A 19,774-nucleotide genomic window follows, 5' to 3' on the forward strand; every position below is an offset into this window, starting at 1 on the left:
TTTAGTTATGAACATGCCAAAATATTTAGTTTCAGTCATGGTGTTTTTGGTTTTGGTTTAATTGCATAAAGATTGTCTGCAGTCCTGCTGCAAATAAGCAGCAGAGAACTATAATCTCTTTCCCCTTTTCTGGGCTGTCTGGAAGCACTCCTCGGTGCTTTCAGACATAACAGTGTCGTTCCATAAAGTGATGGTGTGTTGGAATTGTAATCCTGCAGATTATATCTTTACTATTTTCATTTCTGACAGAAAATTAAAATATGTTGACGTGCACAGAAAGTTCTCTCTCTCTGTGTCGTCTAACATTCTATCTTTGTCTCCTTCTCGCCACAATGACCGCAGACTTCTTTAGGTGCCAGTGTGCACCTGCTTTTGAAACGTGCTAAATATAGACGCAAAAACAGTAGCCGCAATCCGTTGCAGGTTTCATAAATCGCGTTGCAGGTGGTAAGGAATCACTTTTGGTTTGTAGATCAACTTTGCGCACTCAATCCAATTTGCACTTGTTTTTGTACACGCAAACCTTTTGAAGATCAGGTCCTTAGTTTTTTATGGAAAAACTACCTGAAGATTTGCAAAAGTGGTTCTTTGCTCTTTAACGACTCTTCTGATTATACTTTTGACTCTTCAATCAGAAACCCTACAATAAGCACCTGGTAGTTCCAGGTTTATAGCGAAATGCTTACTGGACCTTTCAGAAATGTATAGATTTATATCTAATCACATCATAATGATATGCTTCCTATGTTACATTGTTAATGAGAACCATTTTTATAGGATATCAGTTTAGACTAAAACCAAACCTGATAATAATCTGTACTGATCTGGGACCCCAAGGATTTTTAAATACTGAAACATTTTAGATATTTTTTTTAACTTTTTAATATTTTTTGCATGTGTGTAATAATAATTCCCTGGGTTATCTCACTTTATTACAGATAATTTATCGAGTTTATTAGTTTTGATTTTCTTGTGTATGTGGATTACTTGGATTGTTACCAATATTTAGTGTCAATAAAATATGTTTAATAAGAAAAACATTTACATGTTCAATATTTTCCCACTTTATAAACATCAAGGCTGGTTAAAATAGACATCAGCTCTGAATAAAGTCAATAAGTTGCATACATTTGTGTATTAAGACATTATAGTTGCTATAGTAGCTATAGTAGCTGATTCTGATAGTAGCTACCACAAACCATCTCATTATTTCCTGCACTCTTGTCTTTTCCTTAATTTCCTTCTGTATATCTTTTGTTTATTGCCTTCTTGCATGTGCAACAGGCACTGGAAGAGACCTTTCTTTATGAGCAAACATTTAAACATAATAGCCAATCGAGTCAATGATGAGACTGTTACAGCAAGCTACAAAAACGACCATTAGTTCAGTGTTCCCAAATAGTGGTGAGCTGCATGTTGGCAAATACTAAGTGAGAGTCCTGACATTTTCCCTTCGCTTCAGCCATCAGTAGAGCTCTGTTTTATTACATCTATTCTTCATGTCAGACAGCACAGTGAGGAAGAAACTGAGGGAGTGTGATAGCAGCCTGAAGATGTTAGAAATATGCCTCAAAGATTTAAGATGTCTCTATTTGAGGGTCATGATGTGACCTCCCATCTAGATGAAGTTCAGATATGGAGCTGATCTGTCATGAAAGTAACAGTCACTGGGTTGGATGTCTGTTAGCAGCTCAATTACCACACATTCAGGGAGATGGTATTTGAGTCTCTTATCAGCTGTTTGCCTGAGCAGGTGACCTACAATGAACCTTGAAAGTAAAAGTGGAGTTGCAATTACCTGTCTGAAAAAACAACCCAACCTGTTCTCTAAAGCCTCAGCCCGTTCTACAGAATAATTATCCTTCCACCACTTCTGACTATAGAGGGTCAAAATACATAGCAGTAGATACTGTAATTTGTCTGCAGCAGATGTGACACTAATGCTTTAAAAAGATGTTCTCTGAGAAAACAAAGGCAGACGTTACTCCAGGAGGACCGAATCGTTTTGATGACTATGCAACAAACAGCCTTACATTTTAACACCATTTATTGATCCAGTTTAGTTATTTTAGGAACATTTGTTGCCTGAATCCTCTCATCCATGTCATAGGATTAAAGGATTTCTGTTAAATGAGGGTTTATGTCTAGCTGAACTTTTACCAATTTTATTACCCTTCATGCTTGTATTACGCAATAACACCAAATTTGACTTACATCGGCAAATTAATCCTTTGTAACAATAGCAGTATTTACTTATGGTATCTTCCTTAAAAATCTGTGAAATGTGCCTATAGTAATGGCCTATGTAAACCTTCATAAGAAAAATATTTGGTCAGTAAGCTTTTTATAATTTGTTGGGTCAAAAATCAGTTGAAGAGTGTATGAATGACATTCAAGATTTCCATCCCTAATCTTGATGCTCGGTTTGCGCGTCTGTGAAGTCTGATGTCAATGAATTAAACATTTACTTTGCAAATAACTATATGCTAATGTAACACACAAACATCAGGTCTAACCTTATTTTTAGTGATGTAATATTCATGAACAATATCATTCTTTTGAATGGCTCTTTGAATGGCTCCAGGAGGAGTGACTGCTACAAGTCACTGACTCGAAGCAATCTGCTGGGTTTCCTTAGATAAAAAAACAATTTTTTCATTTTTTGTTTTTTTTTAAACAATTTGAATAAATAACTGAATCTGACTGCACTGTTCGATGGTTAGGATTAATTGGATTGTATGTACCTGACATTAAATCTATATGATTCTACTGAATTTACTTATTTTAAAGTTACCCAACTTTCACACAATGCAACAGGAAAAAACACTCTCCAATTATTTTTACCTCTGCCTTCCTTCCTTTTAGTACAACAATGGCCACCAGTGGGCTCTACATGGACAAACTTTGTCAGTTAATTATTTTACTTAGTACCCCTACACATAGCCCATTTTAAAATGGCCAAACTCTAACACTCAATAATTTAATCTAACCTCCACAACAACCCGCACCATTCCAAACCCTTTGTGTAGTGGCTTGAGATGACATGTTTTGTGAATTGGCGATATATAAATAAAACTGAATTGACTTACCTGGAATGATTGGACTCTAGTCTTAGTTGGTGACAGCCGTTCTTTTTACCACTTAGCTTGTGTGTTGCCATGCAGTAGGTGATTTTTGTTTGTGTCAAAGCAATTCAATTGCACTTTTTCTTTTCTATTTTGTTACATTTTGCTTTCTTTATTTTGTTTCAAGATTACAAATAGCACTAAAATGTTATTAATGAGCACAGCACTTGTAGTAAAGGACTACTGGGATATTTAATATCTATATTTTGATATTTTATACTTAATTTTATGAAAATATAGATATAAAGAAATGTTTTTGCATGTTCTATTGTGCACATTTTAAATAAAAATATTAATCTTATTTAATACATATGATCCAACTTTTTTGTAAAATTCACCCACACATGCCAGATTTCCCAGAATATATTTAACATTATATTAGGGGTAAAATGGCTTGTTCTTTTAAACATACACATTTTCAAAAATTGATTATTTGTACAGCTCTTTTGAACTGCTCTATGAAGTGAACAGACCTTGAAGATTCGGTTCTCTTTAAAAGAGTCACAAATTCCATTAATACTTGTTTTGTAGTTGCCCATTAATACATATGCCTTGTACTTTGGGTTGTACTTACATTAGGCAAGACATGGTTCAAAACCGTAGACCACAATAACCTAAAATGTTTATATCTTGTAAAGACTAGCAAATGATGACTGATGTGTAGTTATGGCCTTTCTGTTATGTATTTCGAATTATTTGTATGGTTTTCTCATCTAATTTGTATTTCAGCTCTCCAAAACTTCATACTTACTGTTTTTAAAGTCAGTCTGAATTTTTTGCCAGCACTAATAGATGCACTCAAATTCTCAACACTGACTCTGCAGCAAATTCTTGTAAAGCATTTAATTCATCGCCCTTAACTCCTAATGAACCAGGGCTTGGACCAGAGGCTATGTTAAAATTAATGATTGTTGCCTTTCCATCCTTGACGAAATTGCTCCCTTGTTTTCCCAACCAGCAAACAAAAATAAAATAACCTCCCTATGCTCAAATTTTCCAAAGTCTCTCTAGGAAAATCAAAACAATTTAATTAAAAAATACCCTATTAATCCCAAAGGGAAATTAAATGTTGTTGTAACTCATATTATGCAGGGTTCTTCAAAGAGGTGTTGTAGATGCTGATGGCGTGGGCAGGAAGGATCTCCTAAAGCAGTCTGTCTTACAGTGGACCTATAAAAGCCTCTGACTGTAGACACTGTTTCGTATTACAGTCTGATGAAGAGCAAGCTCAAGATTCTATATAATGTTATTCATTTTATGAAGAATGCTTCTTTGCACAATCATCTCCAAAGGTTCTAGTAAAGTTCCCAGAAGAGAGTCAGCCTTCTTTATTAGCTTGTTGAGTTGTTGAAGTCCCTGACTCTGATGCTGCTAACTCAACATATGGTGGCAGAAGAGATTTAACTCTGAAAAACAGACCTATACTGGACTGGAAGTCTGAGGAGTACAGAGTGAAAAGGAATAGTGTGAGCACAGTATCCCGTGGTGCTCCTGCAATGCTACCACCTGGTTAGACGTAAGATCCTCCAGTCTCACAAATTGTGGCCTATTTTCAGGTTGTCTTTGATCCAGGTGATTTTTGAGGCCTCCACCTTCTGGAAACTCTTCTGGAGTTTCTAACAAGACAAATCAGGCTGAATTGTGCTAAATGCACTAGAGATATCAAAGAACATGATCCAAACGGTGCTGCCTGCTTTGTCCAGATGACAGAGAATTGACTGAAACAGGTGTATGATGGTGTCTTCAACTCCAAGACAATTATGAAACTGCAGGGTGTCCTGATAGCTGCTTGTTTGCTTATACAGGTAGGCCAATAGGAATCTCTCTGGGACCTTCATGATGTGGGATGTCAGGTCATTGAGGACTAATAGTTTTCTTTGGCACTGGAACAGGGCAGAAGGTCTTCCACAATATTGGAAACTTCTCCTGGGTCAGGCTAAGGTTGAAGAGGTGCTGCAGAATCCCAGTCCCCTGTCAATGTTCTAAGCTGTGTTCTCCCTGTACCGGCCTGTTAGATTTTTATATTTTCACTTTTTTCATTGTTGGACAACTTGTTTGCTGAATATTGGACCATTTGCACGTTGCTGGACGCCACTATGCCTTTCCAACGTCATCGGTCATTTTGTACCGCAGGATAGTCTGTCCTACAACCCCAGCAGCCACTGCGGCTGAAATGACGGGGCTGTCCCAGGTCTGACATCACAGGAGGCAATATATGCAGGCGAACATTTGAAAGAAGCCGCTTTTCAGCTGGACACCGGACCAGCAACTGAAGCGCATCACTTCTGGAGAAGAGTCCCAAGTGGATTTCATTTCTTCTCCTTCGTTGGCCAACGAAAAATTCATGAACGAGGTTTCTGGAATAAGAAGGCCAGAAATGTTACTTTGCCGATCGAAGACGTGAGTTTAACACGTAACCAAAACCACGGAGTTTCAAGGAGACGCAACGTTCCCTCCTTACTTGGTTCTTGTCAACTGCTGACGGTCAGATCATATTTTTCCTTTTCGCCAGGGAGGCCAAAGGACGAAGATTGACCGCTCTTCCCGCAGTTAACTGTGAACGCACGTTAACTTCCAACTTCCCCCCCCCCTTCCTCTCTCCCTCTGCTCAGAAGGAAGACTTCAACAAAGTAAAACCCATCCTTTTTTATTTTTATTTCATTATTAGGAATAGCGTGGGCAGGATAGAGTAGGAAATTTAAGTGCGATTAGAGTCGCCATTTAGAGTGTAATGTTTTCTGAATTGTATGTGCATGCCATTGTTTTGAAACTTGCTGGTGCTTTCGGAGACCGGCGTGTCTCGCAAGTGTGTCTTTACCGTGCAAACACCTGCGCGCAGGTGCGCTGTGAAACTGGATTGCTATAATAACCTTATGGTGAAAATCAACCATTTTCTTTGTCTTCAACTTTACTGCCTACTAGCTTGCTGCCAAAAGTTTTATAACTCTTTGTGTGCTCACCCCCGCCCAGAGTTGGGGATGTTTTATGACTGTGCATCTCATTGAGCAACACTTTCTGGCGGGCTGCCCTCCCACCAGAGAGGTAGAGACGGTTGATTAAACAGTGACATCTCTGGTAATAGTTATCAATTATTACTGAGTATTTAACGGTTGTAATTATCAAAGGCGTTGAGCCACAGTTACAACACCAGAAGACATCCCTGGTCTTCGATTCATAAATGAGGATTTTGGTTAAGAAATTAATTTTGTCAAATTATGATTGTTAATTATAATTCTTGATAAATATTAATTAATCGATAATCATAATTCCAACATCATTAAACAATTTTTACTGAAAATGCTGCTCCCAGGAACCTGTCTGCAAGTTTGTCCAGCACAATTCATGACAAAAACATAATGAAATGTCAAAACGGGTTATTATGAAATGGCTGCTTTGTGGTGTGGCTGCAGTCGTTGGTTAGCATAAAATAATGCAATATTTTACAGAACATTTGTCCAGCAAAGGAAATTGTCTAGATATTCTTGAAATACTACATCTGGAGTGTTAAACTAAATCACATAAGTCACCTAAACTCTAAACATGGGCTACACTGCAGGCTAAACAGGATAAATGTTTATTTATAAATGAATACAGTAATGAATGGTCAAATCCTAAATCACAACCTTTGGAAAAGTTCTTCATAAAGGCCACCAAAGAAAGAAAATGTGATAGGATAGTATAAAATTTATATAAATGTTTGCAGGCAACTAGGTCGGGGGGCACTCCTGGGACAAGGGAAAGGTGGGAGCAAGAAATTAATATTGTGACTGATGTTTAAGGGTGGGAGCTACTGTGTGAAAATGGATCATAACTAACTAACAATCCAGCATGGAAGGAATTGTGTTGGAAAGTGAATGTTAGATATTTCAGAACAGGTTTTTTATTTCCAAATTTGATAAGATGAAAATAAAAAACTGTACTTGTTGGGATCCTTGTACTACAAGGCTAACAATGATCACTGCATTTTGGTATAAGCCTTAACCTCCCACAGTAAGTCATTGGAAAGAGAGAATTGTGAAGGTTAATACTATGGAGAAAATAACAGCAAAGCTAAACCTAACTATGAATTTATGTAAGAAAAGTTTGTACCCATTGGTAGCACATTTGGAAATGTGATCATAGCACTTTTGTATTTGTCTTATATTAACAAATTTACTCATAATTATTTAGAAATATCTCATATGTAGTTTTTTTTTATTCTTCCGTCTCTATTCTGTAGAGAAAAGAATGATTAGTGTATCAGCTCGCCAATATGTTCACTAATGTTGTTGTTAACTATCCTATTTTATTTAGGTTGTATTAAAACAAAAAAAAGTATTTATAGCTTAATCTGTTATGAAGATGAAATGGAGACATTATTGTTTGTGATGCTTAAAACATAAAACCTTTTGCTAAAAAAAAACTTATTTCAGAAAAAATGCAACAAACAACATTTGTCTGAAGACCATGCGTGGCAAAGCTTTTTAGCAACAAGCTCATTAATATTGGGTGCAAAGGTCTGAGGTGTGGAAACTGTTAGAATACTTTAGAGGTGTGCGTCAGCCAGCAAACTTCTGTGACATGTCTTGTTCATCTTCATCACAGAGAATAGTTACTTTCACAGGTCAGTATGATCAAACATAAAGATAATTTGAGCAGCATGGAGGTGCAGTTGCACAAAGTCTCAGGGTTGAAGGACTACTCTGTGGGACCCAGAGAGGGCAGTTATATCCATTTGGATGTTTTAGTTTTCTCGATGTGTGTGAAAGAACTACAAAACCTTTGCTTTCAAAGTCAGTGAGGTGCCATATAAACAGTTTATCAGCAAAAAGTGCACTTGGGTCTCTCTAGCTGAGAGTAATTGTAGCAGTGAACCATGGAATATGTAGTGTGACTTGTGTAAGCCTTGTATAACTTAGTGGTGGGCTATCAATAATAGATATATAAAATTATCTTGTGGGCCAGATGTGGCCTGCCAGCTTTGAGCTTATGTCTGCCCTACATGTACAGTTTCTTAATGGTAGTCAGTGTAAGCAGCAAGGATGCATCTCTTTGTCAGACTTGGTTCAGTGCCAGGCATATTAATGATTCACTAAAATGTGCTGCCAGAGATAAGTGACATTTTAACATCACCTTCCTATGCATTTGACACTAGCATACACAATTTCATCTCTTGCAAAGCAATTGAAAATTCTACCCCATGATTTTCACAATTATGAGACGTCAATTATACCTCACGTATTAACCTCTCTCACAGAGTTAACACAAGTGCTACCCACTGTACCATCCATCCATCCATCCATCGTCTATATCTGCTTATCCTCTATAGGGTTGCGCTAGGGCTGCTGCCAAACTCCAGCTAAGAGGTGGGGTACACCCTAAGAGAGGTTGTCAGTCATACCTTGGGATACTGAATGCTTGGAGTCGGTGGCAGCATTACTCACTTTCTGATTAATTTGGGTAATATTTTTTGAACACTTGGGGACACTTATAGCCTGTGTATAGAGGATTTACCTTTTATCGCCAGATAGTGAATCCCCAAATATGAAGGTTAACACATCCTATCCCTACGCATTAGGCAACTTTAAGTTTACCACAGGCAGCATACAGTTTATAACAAGAGTCACCTTTGGATCGACATAAATTTATTTTCTGAATGATAGTGTTATAATATCTTCAGCTTGGTCATCTCTAACTTTAGGTGTCACACCTGGTATGCAAGAAAAGTTTAAATCAAAAGTCAAGTACACACATTCCAATTAATCCTAGTATTCAAAACAATTTGGTCAAATTAAGTTTACTATTCAAAATGGTTAAATAATTTTATGTCTAAGGAAACCCAGCCCTCCCTCCTCCTGGATGAGCATGTAGTGACAGTGAGCAATCGCTATGAAAGAAACAGGGTTAAACACTGGAAGACAGGGAAAGTGTATCATCTGTAGAGGGAGAACATGAAGTTGTTGGCAGCAGCTCAGCCAATGCCCACCTCCAGAAAAGTGTACAGCTAAACACAGAGCCAGGGCAGGTGTAGCTTTTAGGAAGAGAAAAAGCAGAGAGAGAACATGAAGCGAAAAGCTGACATAACCACAAATGATGCAAAATTAGAGAGTAGTAGGAGAATGTAGCAGAGTGAGGGCTCATTCTGTCCTCCAGAAGGAGAAGGACAATCTTAAAGTCTATTCTGAATTTAACAGGAAGCCATTGAAATAGGAGAAATACGAAAGCTCATTGCATTCACCAAAGAAAGAGAAAATAGACATCTTTTTTCATAATTACGAGATCCTGATCTCATAATTACAAGATAAGATCTAATAATTACGAGATCTGGGTCTCGTAATTATGAGAAATGATGTATATTTTCTTTTTCTTTGGTGAATGTAATGAGCTTCCATAGAGAAATATGATCTCTCTTTTTAATTTTCATCAGAACTCTTGCTGCAGCATTTTGGATTAGCTGAAAACTGGATTTTGTGGACACACTGACAGTCAAGAATTGCAATAGTCCAGCCTTGAAGTAACAAATACATGGACTAGTTTTTCAGCATCACTCCTGAAAAGGATATTTTTAATGTTGGCAATATTCTCGGGGTGAAAAAGGAAATTCTAAAAACCTGTTTAAAATTAGATTTAAACGACATGTCCTGGTCAGAAATACGGTGTTTTACTTTATTATCAAAGGTCAGATTAATGTTGTCCACATTAATTGATTGACTTAACAGTTTCTTTTTCAAAGACTGGTCCAAAGACAATAGCTTATGTCTTATCTGAAATTAAAAACAGAACATTTCATCCAGGTTCTTACATCTTCAACACCAACTGGTTGGTTTTGTTCCTTACAATTTTTTCTTTTTAAACTTTTTGATCTTTAAGAAGTTCACAGATAGATTTTCTTAAAAAAAACTTTGATTCACATCAGAATTTGGAATTTCTCAGAGACCAATGTTCCTATTTTCACTCAAAATGCAAGAAAGAGATAGATTTGGTGGCAAGGTGAAATGTTAAATTAGTTTACATGCATGATTCTATGATCAGTGATAGGTTAGAGCTAAACTGAAGGACAATACTTACTCTGCAAGAACAGAGACATTTGTTTGCTATCCCAAGGTTGCAAGAGCAAAAGTATATCATCCTGTTATTGCAACTCTGATTTGACAGTCCTTGCAACTTGTTCATGATGAATGTTATGAGCAACATTTTTCTTCCCTGGAGTTCTGCACTTACATTCTTGTGAAGTATGAAATGTTCTGGGCATAGGGAACTTGGTTGTTGTTCTTGCAGCCCTGGCAGAGAGAACATTGTCTTTGTTTTTTAGCAGATAATGTAATTTGCCTTTAGACATCTGAATGAGTTTTGCACCTTTTAATCCCTTCTGATACATCATCAAAAGCTAAATTTGCTAAATTGAAGTTACTCTAATCTAGATGAATGTTCTTCTTGATTACAACACTGCAGAACAACAATTGTATCGTAAGAGATAAAACTCTTAAGAGATTTTACATAGCAGTGTGTTAAAGATAGAGTAAAACAAAAATGTATTTATTCCTCATATTTTATTTTACAAATATTTAGAATATAAAACAGGTAAAACAAAAAAGTATGGGTCAGATGTGCCTTATTTCGTATGAGTAAAAATATCATTGTTATGTTTTAAAGCAGGTCAATCCTAATCTGGGCAAAGGCATGTATCCTTCGTAATTCAGGACAATGATGTGCCAGATGACAGTCCTACATTGCCAGCTGCAGCTTCCACCCTGATTCACAGGTTTTCATATTCTGTATTAAATTTACTGGAATTTACATTTGTTTTCATCAGCTCATAACACTATGACGTTACATGCACAAGCAAGGAATTAAAATCTAAAGATTACATGAATCTGAATGACCAGATTAGGAAAAGCACAAAAAATATTTATTAATATTTTAAAACTACAATAGTACTGTACAGGTCCTTCTCAAAATATTAGCATATTGTGATAAAGTTCATTATTTTCCATAATGTCATGATGAAAATTTAACATTCATATATTTTAGATTCATTGCACACTAACTGAAATATTTCAGGTCTTTTATTGTCTTAATACGGATGATTTTGGCATACAGCTCATGAAAACCCAAAATTCCTATCTCACAAAATTAGCATATTTCATCCGACCAATAAAAGAAAAGGGTTTTTAATACAAAAAACGTCAACCTTCAAATAATCATGTACAGTTATGCACTCAATACTTGGTCGGGAATCCTTTGGCAAAAATGACTGCTTCAATGCGGCGTGGCATGGAGGCAATCAGCCTGTGGCACTGCTGAGGTCTTATGGAGGCCCAGGATGCTTCGATAGCGGCCTTTAGCTCATCCAGAGTGTTGGGTCTTGAGTCTCTCAACGTTCTCTTCACAATATCCCACAGATTCTCTATGGGGTTCAGGTCAGGAGAGTTGGCAGGCCAAATGAGCACAGTGATACCATGGTCAGTAAACCATTTACCAGTGGTTTTGGCACTGTGAGCAGGTGCCAGGTCGTGCTGAAAAATTAAATCTTCATCTCCATAAAGCTTTTCAGCAGATGGAAGCATGAAGTGCTCCAAAATCTCCTGAGAGCTAGCTGCATTGACCCTGCCCTTGATAAAACACAGTGGACCAACACCAGCAGCTGACATGGCACCCCAGACCATCACTGACTGTGGGTACTTGACACTGGACTTCTGGCATGTTGGCATTTCCTTCTCCCCAGTCTTCCTCCAGACTCTGGCACCTTGATTTCCGAATAACATGCAGAATTTGCTTTCATCTGAAAAAAGTACTTTGGGCCATTGAGCAACAGTCCAGTGCTGCTTCTCTGTAGCCCAGGTCAGGCGCTTCTGTCGCTGTTTCTGGTTCAAAAGTGGCTTGACCTGGGGAATGCGGCACCTGTAGCCCATTTCCTGCTCACGCCTGTGCACGGTGGCTCTGGATGTTTCTACTCCAGACTCAGTCCACTGCTTCCGCAGGTCCCCCAAGGTCTGGAATCGGCCCTTCTCCACAATCTTCCTCAGGGTCCGGTCACCTCTTCTCGTTGTGCAGCGTTTTCTGCCACACTTTTTCCTTCCCACAGACTTCCCACTGAGGTGCCTTGATACAGCACTCTGGGAACAGCCTATTTGTTCAGAAATTTCTTTCTGTGTCTTACCCTCTTGCTTGAGGGTGTCAATAGTGGCTTTCTAGACAGCAGTCAGGTCAGCAGTCTTACCCATGATTGGGGTTTTGAGTGATGAACCAGGCTGGGAGTTTTAAAGGCCTCAGGAATCTTTTGCAGGTGTTTAGAGTTAACTCGTTGATTCAGATGATTAGGTTCATAGCTCGTTTAGAGACCCTTTTAATGATATGCTAATTTTGTGAGATAGGAATTTTGGGTTTTCATGAGCTGTATGCCAAAATCATCCGTATTAAGACAATGAAAGACCTGAAATATTTCAGTTAATGTGCAATGAATCTAAAATATATGAATGTTAAATTTTCATCATGACATTATGGAAAATAATGAACTTTATCACAATATGCTAATATTTTGAGAAGGACCTGTACACATATCTAATAAAAAAGGTGCATTTGAAACATCTGTATGCTGTTGTTCTGTACTCTGTGCTCTGTAGCGGAGGCCTGAAGGTAAAACTCTAAACAGTTTATGTGCAGGGTGTGTGGGGTCGGCAGAGATCTTGGCAGCTCTTTTCTTGACCCTAGACCTGTATAAGTCCTGGATGGAGGGAAGGTCAGCCCTGATTATTCTCCCTGGAGTCCTGATTATTCGTTGCAGTCTGGACCTGTCCTGTTTTGTGGATGAGCCAAACCACACTGAGATGGATGAAGACAGGACAGACTGAATGATGGCAGTGTAGAAGATAACCAACAGCTCCTGTGGAAGGTTGAACTTCTTGAGTTGCCTCAGGAAGTACAGTCTCTGCTGGGCCTTCTTTTGAACAGTGTCTATGTGTGAAGACCATCTCAGGTCCTCAGAGATGGTGGTTCCTAAGAACCTGAAGTCGTCCACGGCCGATACAGTGTTGTTGAGGATGGTGAGGGGGGTGTATGGGGGTGGTGTTCTCCGAAAGTGCACCACCATTTCCACAGTCTTGAGTGGGTTCAGTTCAAGGTAGTTCTGACCGCACCAGTGTACCAGCCGATCAACATGCTGTCTGTATGCAGACTCATCACCGTCCTGGATCAGTCCAATGACAGTGGTGTTGTCTGCAAACTTAAGAAGTTTCACGGACGAGTCCGATGAGGTGCAGTCATTTGTGTACAGAGAGAAGAGGAGTGGGGATAGAACACACCCCTGGGGGGCACCCGTACTTATTGATCTGGATCGGGAGAAGATGCTCCCCAGTGTCACCTGCTGCTGTCGGTCTGTCAGGAAGCTGTTGATATACTGAGAGGTGGAGGCTGGGACGTTGAGCTGTGTGAGCTTCTGGTGGAGGATGTCTGGTATGATAGTTTTGAAGACCGAGCTGAAGTCTACAAACAGGATCCTGGCGCATGTCCCTGGACGGTCGAGGTGTTGCAGGATAAAGTGTAGACCTAAGTTGACAGCATCATCTGCCGACCTGTTTGCTCGGTAAGCAAATTGCAGGGGTCCAGCAGGGGGCCTGTGATGTCTTTCAGGTGCTTCAACACCAGCTGCTCAAAGGACTTCATGATCACAGACGTCAGGGCTACAGGCCTGTAGTCATTTAATCCTACGATGGTGGGTTTCTTGGGCACCGGGATGATGGTGGATTGTTTGAGGCAGGAGGGGACCTCACATTTCTACAGTGATTTGTTGAAGATCCTTGTGAAGATCGGAGCGAGTTGATTTGCACAGGCTTTCAGGCATGATGGGGAGACATCATCAGGTCCTCCAGCTTTCTTTGTTTTCATGCGCTGAAAGAGCCGATCTGAAGGTAGGGGGTTGGTTGCTTTATGGGAGGAATTTGTTCCTGAATGGGATGTGGAGGGGATGATTTGAGGTGTGAATGGCTTCTTGTCATGTCTGCAGTAGAAGCCATTCAGACGGTTGGCCAGGAGACGACTCTGTACAAGATGGGTGGAGGGGCTCTTGTAGGCAGTCAGGCTTCTCAAACCAGTCCATACAGCTGAAGTGTCACCAGTAGAAAGGCTGTTCTTAAGCTTCTCACTGTAGCTTCTCTTAGTTGCTTTGATCTCTTTTGTTAGTTTGTTCCTGGCCTGCCTGTACCGCGCCCAATCTCCACTGGTGTGAGCTTCTTCCTTTTCCCTGCGCAGATTCCTGAGGTGTGGAATAAACCATGGCTTGTTGTTCCCAAAGGTGCAGAAGGTCTTGGTCTGCACACACATGTCCTCACAGAAACCGATGTATGATGTCACCACATCAGTTAGTTGGTTTAGGTCAGTGGCTGAAGTTTCAAAAACAGTCCATTCTGTGCATTCAAAGCAGGCCTGTAGCATCTGCTTTGATTCCTCAGTCCACTTCTTAACAGTGTGAACCTTGGGTTTGGAAGCTCTTAGTCTCTGTCTGTAGGTTGGAATGAGGTGGATTAGATAATGATCCGAAAAACCCAGAGCAGCCCTGGTAACAGCATGATATGAGTCCTTTAAAGCTGTGTAACAATGGCCCAGTGTGTTTTTGTCTCTGGTGGGACACTTAATATGTTGTCTGTATTTGGGGAGTTCATTTGAGAGGTTTGCTCTGTTAAAATCTCCCAGTATTATGATGAAAGAGTCTGTGTATTTTTCTCCATGTCTGTAATCAGCTCAGCAAGATGTTTTTCCACGGCAGAAGTGCAGCCATGTGGTGGAAAATATGAGCCGATTATTATAAACGAGGAAAACTCTCTCGGTGAATAAAACGGCTTACCAATTATGGAAAATGACTCCAGATCCGGGCTACATGTTTTTCCCAGCACTTTTAGGTCTCTGCACCAACCTTCATTTATATAAAAGCAGATTCCGCCTCCTCGCCTCTTCCCCGATAGCTCCGTGCTGCGATCCGCTCTGAGCAGCTGGAAGTCCAGCATCAGCAGTGCGTGGTCCGGGATGTTTTCACTCAGCCATGTCTCGGTAAAGCAGAGAATCGCTGATCTGCGGAGGTCCATGTTTTTACCGATGAGAAGAAGCAGCTCGTCCATCTTGTTGTTTAGAGAGCGGACATTTGCCAGGTGGATTGAAGGCAGTGGTGTGCGAAGTCCACTTTTGCGGAGCTTTACCAGCGCACCAGCACGCTTTCGGCACAGTATCCTTTATAGAGCCGCAGCTCCGCTTGCCAGGAGCTCAGTGAACCTCGGATCGATGAAAGATTGTGAAAAAAAACCAAGAGAGCACTCTCTGATGTTGAGAAGTTCCTCTCTACTGAATGAGACCACAGGATTGTGGCCCGACACCACAGAACTGTGGCTCGAAAAACATAAAAACACACAAAATACAAAAACAAAGAGAGAGCGAAGGTCTGAGGCTGCCATTGTCGGCACCATCTTGTTTATTTGCGGCCGTTTCCGATGGCTAAGGAGAAATCCATTCTCTTCACTTGTTTACTTCCTAGTAGCTCATTCATGTTACCTGCATAGGTGATCTTTGACTTAAAAGCGCTTGCTAACTCTTTTTTTTTTTTTTTACTTCACAATAAACACACGTACATCCACTCAACAAGTGTTCCGAAACAATGTATTCTTGTCAAGGAAAACAAACAATGTGTTATACTGTTAGTGATGTACAGATTGTGTAGTAACAGATGCTATGTCAGTCATCCATATAGAGACTCCAGAGACTCTTTTTTATCTCAGGAAAGAATGTTTTTAATATATGTCCCATTTTTGAAAAACGATTGCCCAGCAGATTAGGATTTATTTGTGTTTTATAATTTGAAAATGTTTAGATTTAATGGTTCTATGTCATAATGATATTTGGTATTTTACGTGTTATGGAAAATAGTGACAAAGCCAAAACTTGAGTATACCCTCTCCATTTCAGTTGTTTCAATAATTCTTCTTTACATCCTTCTGGAACAAAACTCCCCAAAACATAATGCTGTGATGGCAGGGTTAAAATTTTTAGATGCTAATAAATTTCCCAAAAGAAATACTGAGCAGAAAGTCATTAATTACCATCCAAATGTGGAGGGAGGATGTCCAACTTGCTTCTGGTTTTATTGAAGATGCAGTCAATTGCAGGCTTATTAGGAAACTGTGCACCAGCACACGTGTTTAGAAACATTAACAGAAGGTTTCTACTTCACTATATTGTGTGTGGGTGTGTGTGTACAGTGTCATTTCAAACACAAACCAATCCAATCTCGTTGAATGGGTTTATCTTGGGGGAAGACAACATCATTTAAATAAAGTGCCAGATGGCTACACGTTTTGATTTAATAGAAGCCAGTTGGTGTCATCTTCGCATTAAAGTTATGTCTTTTTTTTTTTTTTCCATTTCTGCACAAAGTTAAACATTTCTGTGATACCATTTGCACAAAGTAACAGAGATCTTGTAACCCTATGTTTTCAGTGATATACCAAAACCTAATATTTACAATCTCTATTTTATGTGTAATTTGTGTATTTCTCCAGAAACCTACAGTGAAATTATGAAATACTAATTAAGTAAAAAGCAAAATGTCAATACTTATTATTGCAAGATTTTTTATTGCAGAAAAGTGTCATAAATCCTTCATCATCCAAAGTGTGTTGTCCTGCAACGCTCATGAGAATTGAGTGCACAGAACAAATCTGTCTCTCCCATACCATATGTGAGGCAGCAGGAGGATTAAACTTCCATTGCATTTCTCGCTGGAGTAGCTGATCCTTGATCCTTTGCTGGTTCTATCCTTTCAGAGCCTTCCGCAATTCATGACGGGCACCAACAAAGTTCGTCCCGTTGTCTGAGCGTATCACTTGAGGTGTCCCATGACGACCCATGAATCGTTGAAGAGCATTTATGAATGATTCTGTGTCCAAGCTGTGTGCCACCTCCAAGTGAATGGTCCTGGTTGTTAGGCAAGTGAATAAACAGCCATATCTCTTCACCTCACTTCATCCTCTTTTGATGGTAACGGGCCCAAAATAATCGATTCCGACATGAGTGAAAGGGGGCTTACATGGAGTCACATGATCATTGGGCAAGTCAGTCTTCCGGTCCGCCGTCCGTATTACTTCCGTCAACTCACCTACACCAATACAAAGCAACAGGAGCTGTTGGTCATCTTCTACACTGCCATCATTCAGTCTGTCCTGTCTTCATCCATCTCAGTGTGGTTTGGCTCATCCACAAAACAGGACAGGTCCAGACTGCAACGAATAATCAGGAATGCAGAGAGAATAATCAGGGCTGACCTTCCCTCCATCCAGGACTTATACAGGTCTAGGGTCAGGAAAAGAGCTGCTAAAATCTCTGCAGACCCCACACACCCTGCACATAAACTGTTCAGAGCTTTACCTTCAGGCCGCCGCTACAGAGCACTGTTCACTAAAACCAGTCGCCACAGAGACAGTTTCTTCCCCCAGGCTGTTTCTCTGATGAACATTCAATTGAGTACAAAACAACAGCATACAGATGTTGCAAATGCACCTTTTTATTATATATGTGTATATTGTACATTGTAAATATGTATATTCTGTAATGCAAAAACAAAACCAAAGAGCAAAGTGTACCGGAGTCAAATCCCTTGTTTGTAAGTACGAACTTGGCAGTAAAGCTGATTCTGATTCTGATGTTGCACTTAATAGTATTGAGTTTGCTGGTGTTTAGTACTTCCTAAATTCTTTTTTTTTTGCTTAATTACAGTGTCATACTTATCTGCACCCTTGTTTAAAATGCATTAAATGTATTATTGCAGTAGCATAATGTTATGCTGAAAAGATTTTTTACAAATGTAGCCTTTAATTTGAGTACGTATGCTTAATGAGAAAGAAATCTCACATTGAGAAAAAATTCTGTTAACAAAATCACTGTTGCCTTAACAATTGGTACACCAAACAACTTAAGCAAAACAAAAGTACGATTTTTTTTTTTTACTTTTTTGAAGTTTGTCACTATGTCTAAATAACATTTATTAAGTAATTAATTACTTCCTTTGTCCCTTGGATAAAATATGATGTGACAAAGAGACACAGTGTTCTCATAACCACAGGTCACTACATGAAATGAGGATTCGTATTCATTATGCCATCATGTTGTAAACAGGATGATGGAGGTTAAAAAAAAATGTCCAAAGCACGATTTTAGAGAACAGCAGCAAACAGAGGTATCTTCTGATCACCAAATTGCACAACAACCATTAGATGCTACGTCAAGTCAAGTCAAGTTTATATATGTAGCACTTTTCAGCAACAAAGCACTCAAACCACTGTACATGAGGAATTAGCTCATGAGGTAATTAGCTCATTAAGTCCTCTGTGGTAAGGAATTCATGATAATAATGATAATATTAATCCTCGAGATCGCTGGTATGAGGCAGTTGTGGTCTCATCATTCAAATAGTAATAGTCATGGGCACTCACTGAAGTCTAAGTAGAGAACCTGGGTCACTGGTATAAAACGTTTTTCGTCCAAACCTTTTAAATACTAATAATGTTTGGCTTTCAGTTTGAAGTAGTACAAAAAAAAAAACCTTAGCAGGGGTAAGCAACACACACATAAGTAAAGATTTAGCAAGGGCACTTTGGAATCTTGAGGGTGCGAATGTATGAGTCTGAGTGTGTTTGCAAGAATTAGACTGTCAACACTGATAGAAGCACCATCGCCATTAAGAAGAGAGGTGGAAGATTTATCAATTGGCCGCATAGCCCTATCAGCACACAGCTGGTAGGGGAATGCTGGGGAAGAGCATCGTGTTTATATAACATCCAGGAGATATTTTGTCAATAGACAGTTAGCAGAAGTTGCCAAGGCCACATTGGGGAGCCAGATAAAAAATAAAAAACATTAAATGTTGTGGTTCAGGCAGTTGTGAATTTCCAACTAACTTAAGAGTTTTACTGGTATGTCTCAATTGTGAATAAAAATTTCTGGTACTTTCCGCAGATCACAAGCGTACAACTTCTCCAAGATTATATCTTTTAACCTCTGAGTCCAACCGCTGCCAGGCTGTGATTCTTGTCCAGCTTACGATTCTGCTCTCTTAACATTTCAGTCTGAGTGTTGATCGCTCTACAGACTCCATCCAACATCGCAGGCAGCTTTGAAATGCTTTGAACAGCCGCCCACGTTTTGCGAATCACTCGATAAGCCAGGTAACCACCAACTCCAAAAAGCAGAAATCCTGTTCTCAAAAGTCCAAATATGTTCACATCTTCTACGTCCTCGACCGACATCATAGTCAGGCACACAATCTTCCACTGCTGCCAAGAATCCATTGTGTATCCAGAGTAGAACGTCCCGTCTAGACAAGAGGGTTCTCTTTACCCTGTCTTCCCGTCCAAACAATTTGATCAATTACGTTGAGAGACCAGCAGACCATATTCATAATTTACAAGTTTGGAGGAAATGCAAACGAGGCTCTGAGAAAAATACAGACAAAAGCAGAAACAGGGATCAGCAGGGAGGGAGGGAGAGAAAACGCATGTGTCTTCCACCGAGAGCAAGAGACAAGCCAGAAAAAAAAAGCTATTTCTATGAATCAGAAAAAGGCGGACCCAAGATTCAGCCCGACACAGTACTGAACGTTTAAAAGGTTTATTCAGCCACAGGAAAACGTCACA

The sequence above is a fragment of the Girardinichthys multiradiatus genome, chromosome 5, assembly GCF_021462225.1.
Source record: "Girardinichthys multiradiatus isolate DD_20200921_A chromosome 5, DD_fGirMul_XY1, whole genome shotgun sequence".
Classification (NCBI taxonomy): domain Eukaryota; kingdom Metazoa; phylum Chordata; class Actinopteri; order Cyprinodontiformes; family Goodeidae; genus Girardinichthys; species Girardinichthys multiradiatus.